Source organism: Cricetulus griseus, chromosome 3 (assembly GCF_003668045.3).
Source record: "Cricetulus griseus strain 17A/GY chromosome 3, alternate assembly CriGri-PICRH-1.0, whole genome shotgun sequence".
Classification (NCBI taxonomy): Eukaryota; Metazoa; Chordata; class Mammalia; order Rodentia; family Cricetidae; genus Cricetulus; species Cricetulus griseus.
Genome location: NC_048596.1, coordinates 168842564 through 168857703, shown reverse-complemented (window position 1 = coordinate 168857703; position 15140 = coordinate 168842564). Strand labels below are relative to the sequence as shown.

At 42.0% G+C, this 15140-nt stretch overlaps 1 pseudogene; it reads left to right on the top strand.

The window, feature by feature from the left end:
• Positions 1-1825: 1825 nt before the first annotated feature.
• Positions 1826-11418, top strand: LOC100766920 (annotated as a pseudogene).
• The last annotated feature ends 3722 nt before the right edge of the window (positions 11419-15140 follow it).

Here is a 15140-nt window from a genome sequence, read left to right as displayed (position 1 = left end):
GTAGTGGAAAGTGAAAATGAGGGAGACAGACTCTCTGTGAGGGGCAGGTGAACAGGCTGAAGAACATATGAAAAAACAGGACAAACATGAAAGAAAATACTTTACAGTAATGTTTAATTTTTAACTCATGTAATTGATGCTAATCTGCTTGAAGTTAGAACGTGTAACATGTAAAGGTCTGGTATTGTTTACAAAAGGCAATCGCTAAAGTATTTTTGTTTTGTTTTGTTTTTAGTTTTTTGAGACAGGGTTTCTCTGTATTACTTTAGAGCAAGTCCTGGACTAGTCACTCTGTAGACTAGGCTGGCCTTGAACTCACAAGATCCCCATTCCTCTGCCTCCTGAGTGCTGGGATCAAAGGTGTGTACCACCAAAGCCTAGAAGAATTTTTTCTATAGTTTGGGGCCTTTGATTTTTTTTAAAGCAGCCTATATAGTAATTCAGTGTTGGAGATAAAATGGAATTGTCATTATGAAACCAAGATGGCATGGAAAATGGAGCATGAAACAAATGAACATTCAGAAAATAATGAGTAGAGTTCACCATATGAGTAATTCTTCTAAATAAAACTGCCTGAAACATATTAGATAACAAAGATCTTGAGACTGGGATTTAAAAGGCAAAGCCCAATTATGTGCTGAGTAATGTGGAGTCCGGATCCACTTCCCGAGCTTTGACTGCTGGTGGCTTTTAAACCTCACCCATCGCCTTCCCCTCTGGCTCCTTATATGGAAAAGCTGATTAGAAAGCCTGGGACTACCTCCCTTGGTACCAGAGTAAGATCCCACACTCATAACCTGGCTCTGGTCCCACCCCTACCACATTAAAGTCCTAAGACAATGGTCTTGCCTTCCTGGTTGAAAGTTGTATCCTGCCAGGCATTGGTGGTGCATGCCTTTAATCCCAGCACTCAGGAGGCAGAGGCAGGCAGATCTCTGTGAGTTTGAGGCCAGCCTGGTCTACAAAGTGAGTTCCAGGACAGGCTCCAAAGCTACTCAGAGAAACCCTGTCTCAAAAGGCCAAAAGAAAGAAAGAAAGTTCTATCCTGTCCCGGACACCGAAGACTGCAGTTCTCTGGGGTAGAAGAGGTTACTCACTCCCAGTGGAGATGCACTGAAAAAGAGATAGGTCAAAAGCAGGAGACAGGGATACCAAACACATAGTGAAAGGACATGTGATGGCTAAAAGGATACCAGGTTAACAGATACCTAGAGGAAACAGGGGGACATAAGGGTCTATTCACAAAAAAGACAAGGCAGTCCTCAGTGTGTGTTTACATACCCATAGTGTCACAAAGAACTGGTATAGTATCTTTACATGCAAGATGCAAACACATAATACACACATACACACACACACACACACACACACACACACACACACACACGAATCCTAAGACAACTTTGAGTGCTGTTGTACTTTTGGGAAATACTGAGGTCATGGAGGGAAGAGACAGGATAGACCAGGGCTCAGTCATTGCTGGTGAACAGACCAGGCTTCTAGTACAAGAATTAGGCAGCCCACAAAGGATGACAGGAGGTGGTCTAATGTGGTTGAGTTCCCCAGAGGAGTGGAAGGTACTCATTTCCAACTACAAGAGATCAAGGGCATATGGATGGTGTGGTCACAAGACCTCACAATCTATGGAGGCATATATGAAGCTCTCCAGAGGAGCTTTGAAACCACCTTACAGGGACCCAGAGCAGCTGGCCTTCCACCATGTGCTTCTTTGCTTTGGTCCTGGCATCCCTCAGCACTTGCATGGTTTTTAGTGAATTATTCTACAATGCAAACATTGGGGCACATCTGAAGCTCTTGACCTATGATGAGGTGAGTGAAGGTGGGCATAAGAGAATAAATGACAGGTTCCTTTCTGTGTCACTGCTCACCATCTGGATTTTAATATGGGATCAGAGCATCAGAACCCAGAAAGTTCCACCCACCACAGAGATGCAGAGAAGGAAAACACCCTGACTGCAAGTACTGGAAAGTTGTGGAGATAACCCCATACTTTGGTGTGAGGTGTTAAGGGATCCCTAAGTTGTCTCTTGGGACTGACTCTAGCCCTGGTCAATATGAAGAGATACTCAGCAGAGTTTTAGCAACCTCAAACTAAGAGTAAAGCATGTAGGACTAAAGCCTACATCAGCCCTTCTGAGCCCAGTGCCTTTGGGCAAGGCCCTTTAACTGTGCATGACTGGATCATGAATCGGGACAATAGGAAAACATTAGTACCTTCCTCATGAACTGTGGTAAGGATGAAATGGATGGTTGTTTCTATAGCACTTAGCATAGTTTCCGTGACTCAGGATATTAAGCTAAATTAACCTTTTCTCTTCAAATTACGTTTAGTCGTGGTCAATATTACACTAATAGAAACCTAATGTAGATATCATCTTTGGCTCACCAATAATCTTCGTGCCTCAGAGAAGCATAAATGAAGAGAGAACTATCAAAAAAGATGTCACTATAGGAGATGGCTGGAGAAATGACTGCCCAGAGAACTAAAGAAAGGCAAACATGAAGGACATATGCAATGTTTTGTTAAATACTCTATGGAAGACATGAAGAAGCATCTATTCACCCAGATAGAGAAAGAAGAAAAGAAACGTGAACTGATTCTACGAAGCCCACCTTGACTAACCAGTGAGTGAGTGTATCTGGCTCATTGACTGGATCATAGGTGAGGTGTTACCAACAAGGTTACCTAGAAAGCAATTGAGTTATGAATACGCCCTCCCTGTTGTGGAAGAAGAAGTCCCTATCGCCTCATACATGGATGTCCAGAATGAGTAGCTGGAATCATTCTAATGACCTTCCCCAGCCCTTCTCTACAAGAGAATGTTCTCTTAAAGGGTCTCGTAAGAGTCATTTGCAGACATTCTTAGACTCTCTGATCAAGAGGGTAAGTGCTGTTGTGCAAAGGGGTCACTCTGTCACAACAGATGTGAACATGTCTCACATTCCCCCTCCAGGGAGACATTTTAATAATAAAAAGACAAAGGCTGGAGAGTTTTCTAAGTGTTAGAGGCAATGTGTGATCTATTAAGAATGCAAAATTGCTGGGAACCACAGACCCAAGGAGGGGGTTGCACAGATTTATCCATGGATTTCTTCAAGCCTTCAGAAATAAGACTGGGGACATGTAGCAAGACTCCTATAGAATGTGTCTGTGGCGTTTGGGACATGGGACAGTACTGTCCCATTTCCATGAAGGATCAGTACTCCATACACTTTGGGGAAGCTTAGATACCACACGAAGGCTTATTCCTCCAGAGGAAAAACATTTTAAAGTTCTGTAACCCATCATGTGGACAAGACACAGTTCTGGACCAAGTCATCAGAGAGACTTTACAGCTGATGAGAAACAGGGTCACTTAAAGACTATGTATCTAAGAACAAACCACCCAGGGTCCTAGCATGACAATGACTAGAGACCACACTAGGCACTGGTGCTGACTCAGTACATATCCTGTACCAACTGGCAGAAACCAGAGTTGGGTGTGCTGGGGTGGGGGGTTGGGAGGTCATGACTCTGTGGAGGTGGGAAAGCAAGACAGACAGAATAGCACCAAAAGTGTGAGGCAGAATTAAAGTGTGCCATTTTTCTCAAGTTTTTAAAATTTCATGTGACATTGCAATTACACTATAGCTGATATTGATGTAAAAGTGTGATATTCAAAGATGGGTATTGAATACTCAAGACAACCATTAATGTTTCAAACTTTGATACTTGTCTTACTGCATCTGCCTTATTTCACTTCCTATATTGTACTCTAGTTCCATTTTTTTGTTGTTTTTGCAAAACACATAATTGTATTTTCATGTATGAAAAAGAATCCATAAAAATGATGTGTATATACCATACATTTTCATTTTCATTTCTTGTGGGGCCAGTCCAAGTGAGAAAGAGAACAAATGGCTGAAGGAGTACTTCTCTCCTTCTGTGGAGTCCAGGGTAGGGCTGGCTGCATGCCCTGGAAACATGAAAACATCTAAACACAGGAGAATTGTAAAATGGCATAATTTGTATTGCTCCCATTCATTGCCAATGAGATTAAATGTTTGTGATTTATCTTTAACAATGCTGCGGGTATAAAAGAGCAAGTAAGTGGCATTCCAACAGACTATTTTAACTGAATGGATATGACCCAGCATCCAACAGGATGGTGGTATAAGAATTCTAGAAGGTGAAACAACACATGGTCATACATGGTAACATGGAAACACCACCACCCTTGAATACTGTTATATTTCTGATTATGTGCAGCCTAGCCTCAGACTTTGGTAAGCTTCCCAAACCATAGGTCAATAACTTTTTCAAGTGCCCAGAGTTCAATAAACAGTGAATCTAAGATACAAAGCAGCATGTCCAATAATGTCCAACCCCCATTTCCAAGCATAAAAGTTTAGGGTAGAGCAGGCACCTAAGCTCCTGTCCATTTCTTCTCAGTCTGTGACTCCTATGAAATTATAATTGAGACACAATTGCCATCCTGATGTTCACTCAGTTGTAAATACTTTCACAGAAATTTGATTTGATTATGAAAATTTGAACTATATAATGAAGAATTGGTTCTTTGAAAAAATCAACAAGATAGACAAACTTTTATCCAAACTTACCAAACAGCAGAGAATGAACAACCAAATTAATAAAATAGGAATGAAAAGGGGGACATAACAACATAGATGAAATCCAGAGAATCATCAGGTCATACTTCAAAAAACTATATTCCTCACAATTCAAAATTCTATAGGAAATGGCAATTTTCTGGACAGATTTCACATACCAAAATTAAATCCAGAACAGATAAGCAACTTAAATAGATCTATAACCCCTAATGAAATAGAAGCAGTCATCAGAAATCTCCCAACCAAAAAAAGCCCAGTGCCAGATGGCTTCAGTGCAGAATTCTACCGGAAATTCAAGGTACAGCTAATACCAATTCTCCTCAAAGTATTCCACACAATAGAAGCAGAAGGGTCATTGCCAAACTCTTTTTATGAGGCTTCAATAACCTTGATAGCCAGGCCACACAAAGACACAACTAAGAAAGAGAATTACAGACCAATATCCCTCATGAACATTGATGCAAAAATTCTCAACAAAATACTGGCCAATCAAATCCAAGAACACATCAGAGAAATCATCCATCACGATCAAGTAGGCTTCATCCTAGGGATGCAAAGATGGTTCAACATAGAAAATCCATCAATGTAATCCACCATATAAACCAACTGAGGAAAAAAACCACATGATCATCTCACTGGATGCCAAAAAAGCTTTTGACAAAATTCAACACCCCCAAATGATAAAGGTTTTGGAGAAATCAGGGATGACAGGAACATACCTCAGCATAATAAAAGCAATATACAGCAAGCCAACAGCCAACATCAAATTAAATGGAGAGAAACTCAATGCAATTCCTCTAAAATCTTGGGCAAGACAAGGCTATGACTCTCTCCATACCTCTTCAATATTTTCCTTGAAGTTCTAGCTAGAGCAATAAGACAACAAAAAGACATCAAGGGTATACAAATCGGAAAGGAAAACGTCAAACTCTCACTATTAGCAGATAATATGATAGTCTACATAAGTGACCCAAAAACTCTACCATGGAACTCCTACAGCTGATAAACACCTTCAGCAAAGTGACAGGATGCAAGATTAACTCAAAAAAAATCTGTAGCCCTACTATATACCAATGAAATATTGGTGGAGAAAGAAATCAGAGAAACATCACCCTTTACAATTGCCACAAACAACATAAAGTATCTTGGGGTCACCCTAACCAAAAAAGTGAAAGACATGTACCGTAAGAATTTTGAGGCTCTAAAGAAAGAAATTAAAGAAGATACCAGGAAATGGAAAGATCTCCCAATCTCTAGGATAGGTAAGATCAACATAGTAAAAATGGCAATCTTGCCAAAAGCAATAAACAGATTCAATGCAATCCCCATCAAAATCCCAACACAATTCTTCACAGATCCTGAAAGAACAATTCTCAACTTTATATGGAGAAACAAAAGACCCAGGATAGCCAAAACAACTCTGTACAATAAAGGAACCTGTGGAAGCATCACAATCCCTGAATAAAGAGGTTCTCTTTATTCCATTGTATAAATTTGGATTGTTTGTCAAAAGTCATGTGTTCCTAGGTGTGTGGGTTAATATCAGGACTTTCAACTCTATTCCATTGGTCTACCTGTCTATTTTTGTGCCAATACCAAGCTGTTTTCAGGACTATAGCTCTGGAGAGGATGTGGAGAAAGGAGAACACTTCTCCAATGCTGGTGGGAATGCCAACATATACAGCTACTTTGGGAATCAGTATGGCAACTCCTTAAGAAAAAGGGAATCAGTCTACCACAAGATCCAGCAATTCCACTCTTAGGCATATACCCAAAAGAAGCACATTCATACAACAAGGACATGTGTTCAACAAGGTTCATATCAGCACTATTTGTAATAGTCAGAAACTGGAAGCATCCTAAATGCCCCTCAGTCAAAGAATGGATAGAGAAAATGTGATACAATTACACAATGGGGTACTACTCAGTGGAAAAAAAAACAATGGAATCTAGGAATTTGCAGGAAAATGGATTAAACTAGAAGAATCCATTCTGATCGAGGTTAACCCAATCACAAAAAGAAAAATATGATATATGCTAACTTATATCGGTATTTTAGAAATAGAGTAAAGGATTACCAGCCTACAATCCACACTGCCAGAGAAGCTAGTAAACAAGGAGGACCCTAAGAGAGACATATATGATCCCCTGGAGAATAGGAAAGGGTCAAGATACCCTGAGCAATTTGGGAGCACAGGAAGAGAGATGACATGATGGAGCAGAAAGGTTGAGTCAGGGGAAGAATATAAGATAATAAGAATGGAGATACCATAATAGAAGGAAACATTTTAGGTTTACATAGAAATCAGGCACTAGGCAAATGTCTGGAGAGCTATAAAGATGACGCCAGCTAACAATCTAAGCAACAGAGGAGAGGCTACCTTAAAATACTCTCCCCGGATAATGAGATTGATGACTGACTTATATGCCACTCAATAGCCCTCATCCAGCAGTTGGTGGAAGGAGAAGCAGACACCACTACTAATCACTGAACTGAACTGGAATCCAGATGCAGAGAAGGACGAGTGAAGAGCAAAGGGGTCCAGACAAGGCTGGTGAAAACCACAGAAACAGCTGACCTGAACATTGGGGAACTCTTGCTCCCCAGACTGATAGCTGGAATACCAGCATGGGACTGATCCAGACCCCAGGAACATCAGTTTCAGTGACGAAACCTCGGAAATCTACGGGACCTCCTGTAGTAGTTCAGTACTTATCCCTAGCATAGGTGTGGAATTTGGGAGACCATTCCATATAGAGGAATACTCCCTGAGCCAAGACATAAGGGGGTGGGCCTAGGCCCTATCCCAAAGGATACAATAGATTCTGATGACACCCTATGGAAGGCCTCACCCTCCCTGGGGAGTAGAAAGGATATGTGATAGGTAGGGTTTCAGTTGGAAGGGTGGTAGAGGTGGACGAGAAGGAGAGGGAAAATGGGATTGTCATGTAAAACAATCTTGTTTCTAATAAAAGCAAAAAGAATCTGCAAAAAAAAAAAACAATAGCCACAAGCAACATAAAATATCTTAGGTTAACACTAACCAAACAAGTGAAAGACCTGTATAGCAAGAACTTTGAGTCTTTAAAGAAAGAAATTAAAGAAGATACCAGAAAATGGAAAGATCTCCCATGCTCTTGGATAGGTAGTATCAAAGAAGTAAAAATGGCAGTCTTGCCAAAAGCAATCTACAGATTCAGCACAATCCCCATCAAAATACCAGCACAATTCTTCATACACCTTGAAAGAATAATACTCAACTATATATGGAAAAAGAAAAAATCCAGGATAGCCAAAACAACCCTGTACAATAAAGGAACTTCCAGAGGCATCTCCATCCCTGACTTCAAGCTCTATTATAGAGCTATAGTCCTAAAAACAGCTTGGTTGGCACAAGAATAGGTAGACCAATGGAATCAAATTGAAAACCATGATATTAACCCACACACTTATGAACACCTGATTTTTGACAAAGAAGCTAAAATTATACAATGGAAAAAGGAAAGCATCTTCAACAAATGGTGCTGCATAACTGGATTCTGGCTTGTAGAAGACTGCAGTTAGATCCATATCTATCGATGCGCATGAAACTTAAGTCCAAATCAGTCAAAGATCTCAACATAAATCCAGTGACACTGAACCTCTTAGAAGAGAAAATGGGAAGTACCCTCAAAAGAATTTGTACAAGAGACCACTTCCTGAACATAACACCAGTTGCACCGACACTGAGATCGACAATTAATGAATGGGACCTCCTGAAACTGAGAAGCTTCTGTAAGGCAAAGGACACAGTCAACAAGACAAAACGGCAGCCCACAGAATGAGAAAATTTCTCCGCCAACTACACATCTGACAGAAGGCTGATTTCAAAATCTACAAAGAAATCAATATGATTGACACCAAAACACCAAATAATCCAATTAAAATGTGGGGTATGGAACTGAATAGAGAATTCTCAACAGAGGAATCTAAAACAGCTGAAAGTCTCTTAAGAAAGTGTTCAACATCCTTAGCCATGAAGAAGACTCAAATCAAAACAACTCTGAGATACCATCGTACTCCTGTCAGAATAGCTAAAATCAAAACACCAATGACAATTTATGCTGGGGAGGATGTGGGGAAAGGGGAACACTCCTCCACTGCAGGTAAGAGTGCAAACTTGTACAACCACTTTAGAAATCAGTAGGTGGTTCTCTGGAAAAGAGAACCATTCTACCTCAAGATCCAGCAATTCCACTCTTAGGCATATACCCAAAGGATGCACATACCTGCAACAAGTATATCTGTTCACCTTTGCTCATAGCAGTATTGTTTGAAATAGCCAGAACTCGAAAGCAGCCTAGATGCACCTCAACTGAAGAATGGATGGAGAAAATGTGGTACATTTATACAATGGAGTACTACTCTGTGGGAAAAAAAAAAAAACAATGAAATCTGGAAATTTGCAGACAAATGGATGGAACTAGAAGAAACCATCCTGAGTGAGGTAACCCAATCACAAACAGACAAACATGGTATATACTCACTCATATATGGATATTAGACATAGAGCAAAGGACTACCATCCTACAATCCACACCTCCAGAGAACCTAGGAAACAAGGAGGAACCTAAGAGAGATAAACATGGCCTCTGGAGAAGGGGAAAGGAACAAGATCTCCTGAGAAAATTGGGAGCACGTGGGGAGAGGAGAGGGAATTAGTAGAAAGAGAAGGGAGAAGCAGGACATGAGGTACCAGGAAGATTGAGCCAGGAAAAGAATAGAGAAGAGCAAGGAAAGAGATACTTTAATAGATGGAGCCACTATTGGTTTAAAGAGAAATCTGGCACTATGGAAATATCCAGATATCTACAAGGATGACCCCAACTAACAATCTAAACAATAATAGAGAGATTACCTTAAATGCCTTCCCCTATATTGGGATTGATAACTACCTTATAGACCACCCTAGAGCCTTCATCCAGTAGCTGATGGAAGCAGAAGCAGACATCCACAGCTAAACACTGAGCTGAACTCTGGAATCCAGTTGTAGAGAGGGAGGAGTGATGAGCAAAGGGGTCAAGGCCATGTTGGAGAAACCCACAGAACCAGCTGACCTGAACAAAGGGGAGCTCATGGACCCCAGACTGACAGCTGGGAAACCAGCTTAGGACTGAAGCAGGTCCCCTGAATGTGGGTGTCATTTAGGAGGCCTGGGCAGTCTTTGGGGCCTCTGGAAGTCGAATCAGTATTTATCCCCAGTATACCTACCAATGGACTTTGGGAGCCCATCCCCCTGGAGGAATACTCTCTCAGCCTAGATACACAGGAGAGAGCCTAGGCCCTGCCCCAAGTGATGGGAAAGACTTTGATAATCCCCATGGAAGGCCTCACCCACCCTGTGGATCCGAAGGGGCATAGGATGTGGGTCGGTGGGGACCATGGAGGGTGGGAAGGGGAGGGAAGAGGGATGTAAAATAAGATTATTTCTAATTTAAAGAAAAAAGATGCAAAAAGCCCAGTTCCACATTCTTGGCTGCTGTAGCAGCTCCTTCCCTGATGTTGCCAGCAGCCCAAATCCCCACCTAAAGCATTGCCCTTGGGCACAAACCCAGCTTGTCCAGACAAGTCATCACCCCTCTCCTACAGGATATGTAAGCTCCCTGCTTTAGTTCAGGCATGTGACTTCTCCTGACTTTTCTCCTTCTCCTGCCTTGACCTCTGGGCCTGGAGGACTAACCCAGTAGTTATCTTGCTCACATAAACCTGTTCTTTTACTTTTTCAATTTGGCTTGATCTGGATTACTTCATTGGCAGAGAAACATATTATCATGTTGCAGAAAACCTATTAAGAACATTTGCGTTGGGGAGGGCAAGCGAGAGAGCTAGCAGGCTGCAGGCAGCAGCCAGCACCGAGGGAGGGAACGAGCAAGCAGTGAGCAAGCCAGCGAGGGCGGCCGGTCCCGAGGCCAGTGGAGATTCCTCAGGCACCTCTGGCGCCCTCTCCGGAGTCCACAGCACCTCCAGCACCAGCGGAGCGGACACGGCCCTGCCGGCCTTGGCCTGGTTGCTGAAGGTGGATCAGGAAGTGAACCTCAAGGTTGATTCTTACAGGGATTGGATCACAAGTGAGGCAGAAGACTTGGTGGCAAATTTTTCCCAAAGAAATTATTTGAACTTGATAGATTTTTTTGAAGGAACCAATCCTAAATATCCATGACCTAACTCAGATCCACTCAGAGACGAATCTCCCAGTCCCTGACCCCATTCTCCTCACCAATAGCCACGATGGACTGGATGGTCCTACTTACAAGAAGCGCAGGTTGGATGAATGTGAAGAGGCCTTCCAAGGAACCAAGGTGTTTGTGATGCCTTATGGGATTCTGAAAATCAACCAGCAGCTGGTGGACATTATTGAGAATGTAAAACCCGAGATTCAGCTGCTGATCGAGAAATGAAATACGGTCAAAATGTGGGTACAGCTCTTGATTCCCAGAATAAAAGATGGGAACAACTTCGGGGTGTCTATTCAGGAGGAAACAGTTGCAGAACTAAGAACTGTCGAGAGTGAAGCTGTATCTTAGCTGGACCAGATTTCTAGATATTATATTAGAAGAGCCAAATTGGTTTCTAAAATAGCTAAATATCGCCACCCCATCACAGAGATTGATGAGAAAGAATACATCAGCCTCCGTCTCATCATCTCAGAGCTGAGGAATCAGTATGTCACCCTACATGACATGATCCTGAAGAATATTGAGAAAATCAAACGGCCCTGGAACAGCAATGCAGAGGCACTGTACTGAGGCCAGGTCCAGTTCCAGGACCAGGGGACTCTGTGAGTCTGGCTCAAGACCGACATTGCCTTGGTTTGTTACATGATTATCATGATGGAGAAACTGGCTAGACATAGTGATCACACCTCTCTGTTTTTAGTTAGAGTCTAATGAAACTCTCATCTAGTTCTGTGATGTGTTTACCTCTTTTCAGGCCTCAGGAACTCTTCTATCTCCTTCCCCAAGCCCCATTCCCAGCCTGTCTTAATTTCTGGAGAACTCCAGGCTTGTGCAGGATATGGCACAAGAATATCTGGGGGTTATTTTTTCTTCCCTTCCCTCCATCCTCCTCTTGTTTTAAGTTTTGTGTTTTCTTCCTTTCAATTAGTTGGTTAGAAGCTGGAGGAACAATAGGGAAAGCGTATTTTAGGAACTGGGGGAGTGAAGTTAAAGTGACATCTTCCTGTCATAAGGCCAGTGTCTCTTGCTTATGTGTGGGACTTTATGTCCTCCCTACCACAGCTGCCCTGGTGATGTGATGGGAATGCACTTCTGTGTATGTTCATCTTATTGGTTGTTGAATAAAGTACTGTTTGGCCAATGAGGCAGCAAGTAAGATGGGACTAGGAGTCAAGGAGGATTCTGGGAAATGTAGTAAAGAAGTGATGATCCAGGCAGGAAGTGACATAGCAGGGAGACTCATATTCAAGCAAGGACAAGGACAAGCAGGAAGTGGTTCCTTTTCCCTTTCACTCTTCCTCCTGCTCTCTGCTCAGAGCCACCATGTGATCCTGGGGATGAGGACGCCAACAGAAGGCATCTGATAAGTCTTATAAAATATATAGATTTATGATAATTAAGACTGAGTTAGCAGATGATAAATCCTAGTCATTGGCCAAGCAACATTTGTACTTAATATAAGTCTCTGTATTATTTTGTCCATCCACGTGGCAGCCAGAACTCAAGCAGGTGGCAGAAAGATTTATGGTAACAGTGATGCCTTAGGGTTCTCCACCTGTCCTATTCCACTTTGAGCCTGACCATGACGAGGGATATCTAAGGCCTTCAGCTGCACCCCTAGAGCTCCTTTGGATGTTTTTATAACTGGGGTTTTCACATATACATGTGTACACATGTACACATGCATAAGGACATGCATACATGCTTCCTTCTCCATCATAGAACATAGCCTTCCTTCCTGCACCCCTGCCTCCTCAGCCCGTCACACATGCAACACCTCAGCATGTGACAGTTGTCTTAGTCATCCACCCAGGTAAGTCCCAGGCCCACCCTCTCTTCTGATAACGTAGCTGTTGGTGCCCAGGGTAAGTTGAAGGAGAACCAAGAGCCGAGGTGCAGAGGGCTCATGAAGGCCTTCCCTCTGTGGCTCAGGTTTTTTGGTGTTATGCAAACACTGGCGCTCTGGTCCGCACTTGCCCTTCTCCCAGACCAGTTTGTGTATTGGATAGGGTGTGGGCAACTGTGAGGTCCAGAGGCTGCAACTCCTCACTGTGCTTTCCCTTTGGGAAATATTTCTCATATTTATAGTATTGTGCTTCCAGGGAAAGCAGTAATTCATGTGTATATGTGTCTGTACACACACACACACACACACACACAAAAAAAAAAAACGTGCGTGTGTATTCGTGTGTGCATGTATATGTATATAAATATGCTTCAAAGGTCAAACTCATAGAAGAGTTGCCTCCTCTTTTGAATCTTGCAGAGATATCACTTGTTATAGCTTTTGTGTTAACCCCATCAACCCCCAGCTTTTTAAATGAGAGTTGGTGTCTGCAGTTAACCTGCCAGTGACTCTCAGTGTCTATTTGGCTTTTATTCCTCTCTGTCTTCCAACTCCCAATCATACTCCAACTAGGATGCATCATTTTCACTCCCAATATTCTATAGAAAAGGAGTCAGGATGCTCTCTTCCCATGAATAGTGCTCAGCAACAAACCAATTGCATTTCAGTTGGGCAGTACTCCTACCCACCCATCAGATCCCTTCCAGCTGAACCCCTTCCCTCCTCCCGCCATGTGTTTCTTAGCTTCCCTTTTTGTTTGATTGTTCCACTGCCCCTCCGCACCCTACCACCCTTGGATTGTAATGTAAAACTCTTTTACCATGTCAAGAAATTATTAAAAATCAGGTACTTTGAAAAAAAAAGAACATTTGTGTTTGTTTGTATAATAATTTCTAAGCCATCACATTTATTTCTGACTATATATATGTTTTCTTCTAACTCCTTAACATACCTTTATTTCAGGTTGAAGTTTTCCTTTAGAAAGTTTTAAATCATAACTTTGGTGGACACATAGTCTCTCACTTCTGTTTGTCTGAAGATAGCCCTGTCCCTGGTTCACACTAGGGTGGTCTCAGTCAATGCCTTCAGGTTTACAAAATTTATGCCAATCCTCTTCCTAGGTGTCTGCATTCTCTAGGTTGAAAAAGCACATTTTTCAAGTTGAAGAGCTGGATTTAAATATCTCTCCCTTCTTGGGTGGAGGGTGCCTCTCTGGACTCTGGGGTGCTTTGGCTTGGTTGCATACCCCCTACCTGCCTTCTTCAGAGACATTTTTCATATACTAAAAGCAAGTATCTCTGCTGTGCTCCCTGAGTTTCCTTAACTCTTAACTCAGGGAGTTTCCTTAACAAGAGTTAAGTTTTGTGCATGAACACCTGAACTACTTGATGCTGTGGTGAGAGATTAAAGGGAGATTTTGGCCACCATTTTCTTTCATCAACTTTCCTAAAGAGCCACAGCACTCAGACTCCCTGGTATGCAAATGTCCTCTCTTGCACTCACCTCTGCTTTGCAGTCACTGTAAAATATAAAATGTGTTGTCATGTTCCTCTTGTAAAATAAACAATTTGACTTTCTAAAGATTTTTTTACATGAGTGTGTGTGTGTGTGTGTGTGTGTGTGTGTGTGTGTGTGTGTATGCACGTGTGTTTGTAAAAAAGAGGGTGTCAGATTCCATGGATCTAGAGTAATATGTAGTTGTGAATTTCCTAACATGGATACTGGGAATAGAACTTGAGCAATATGAGCAGGGCTCTGGCTATTAACCACTGGGCCAATCTCTCCATCCCATGCAATTTAATTCTTTCTCTTTTTTAAATTATTACTTTTTTACCATTCTTGTCCCCACTCCAGATACTACTACTCTCCAACCAAAACTACCTTTTCCCCTGCCCTGAAAAGATGTTTGTTGTAACTCCTTAAATAAAGTCAAGGCAAAGCTTTATAATCACACCGCTGTTCTCCACAAAATGTACAAGTGTCCAGCAGAGGACAACACTGTAGTACAGACACATGCTTCTCTCAAAGTCTCCTGGGACCTGCAGATGAGAAACAGAAATAAGGCTTTGATATTAAATCAGAAATCAAACTGAAAAGAAACTACATATTCTCTCTCTCTCTCTCTCTCTCTCTCTCTCTCTCTCTCTCTCTCTCTCTCTCTCTCTCTCTCTCTCTCTCCTTGTCTCTCTTTCCCCAACTTGGATACAATCCTCTTATATAATTACCAAGCATTTCAGAAATTTTAAGGAATTCATACACAATGCCTGGAGAGTTGACTCAGCATTTAAGAGTAATTGCTACTTTTCTAAAGGACTGTTACTCAGTTTCCATAATCCACATGTTGTGTCACAAACACTAACTCCATTGCCAGGTGTCCTGATGCCCTCTTCTGGTCTCTGTGGGTGTTACATGCAAATGGTACAGAGACATAAAGGCAGGCAAGCAC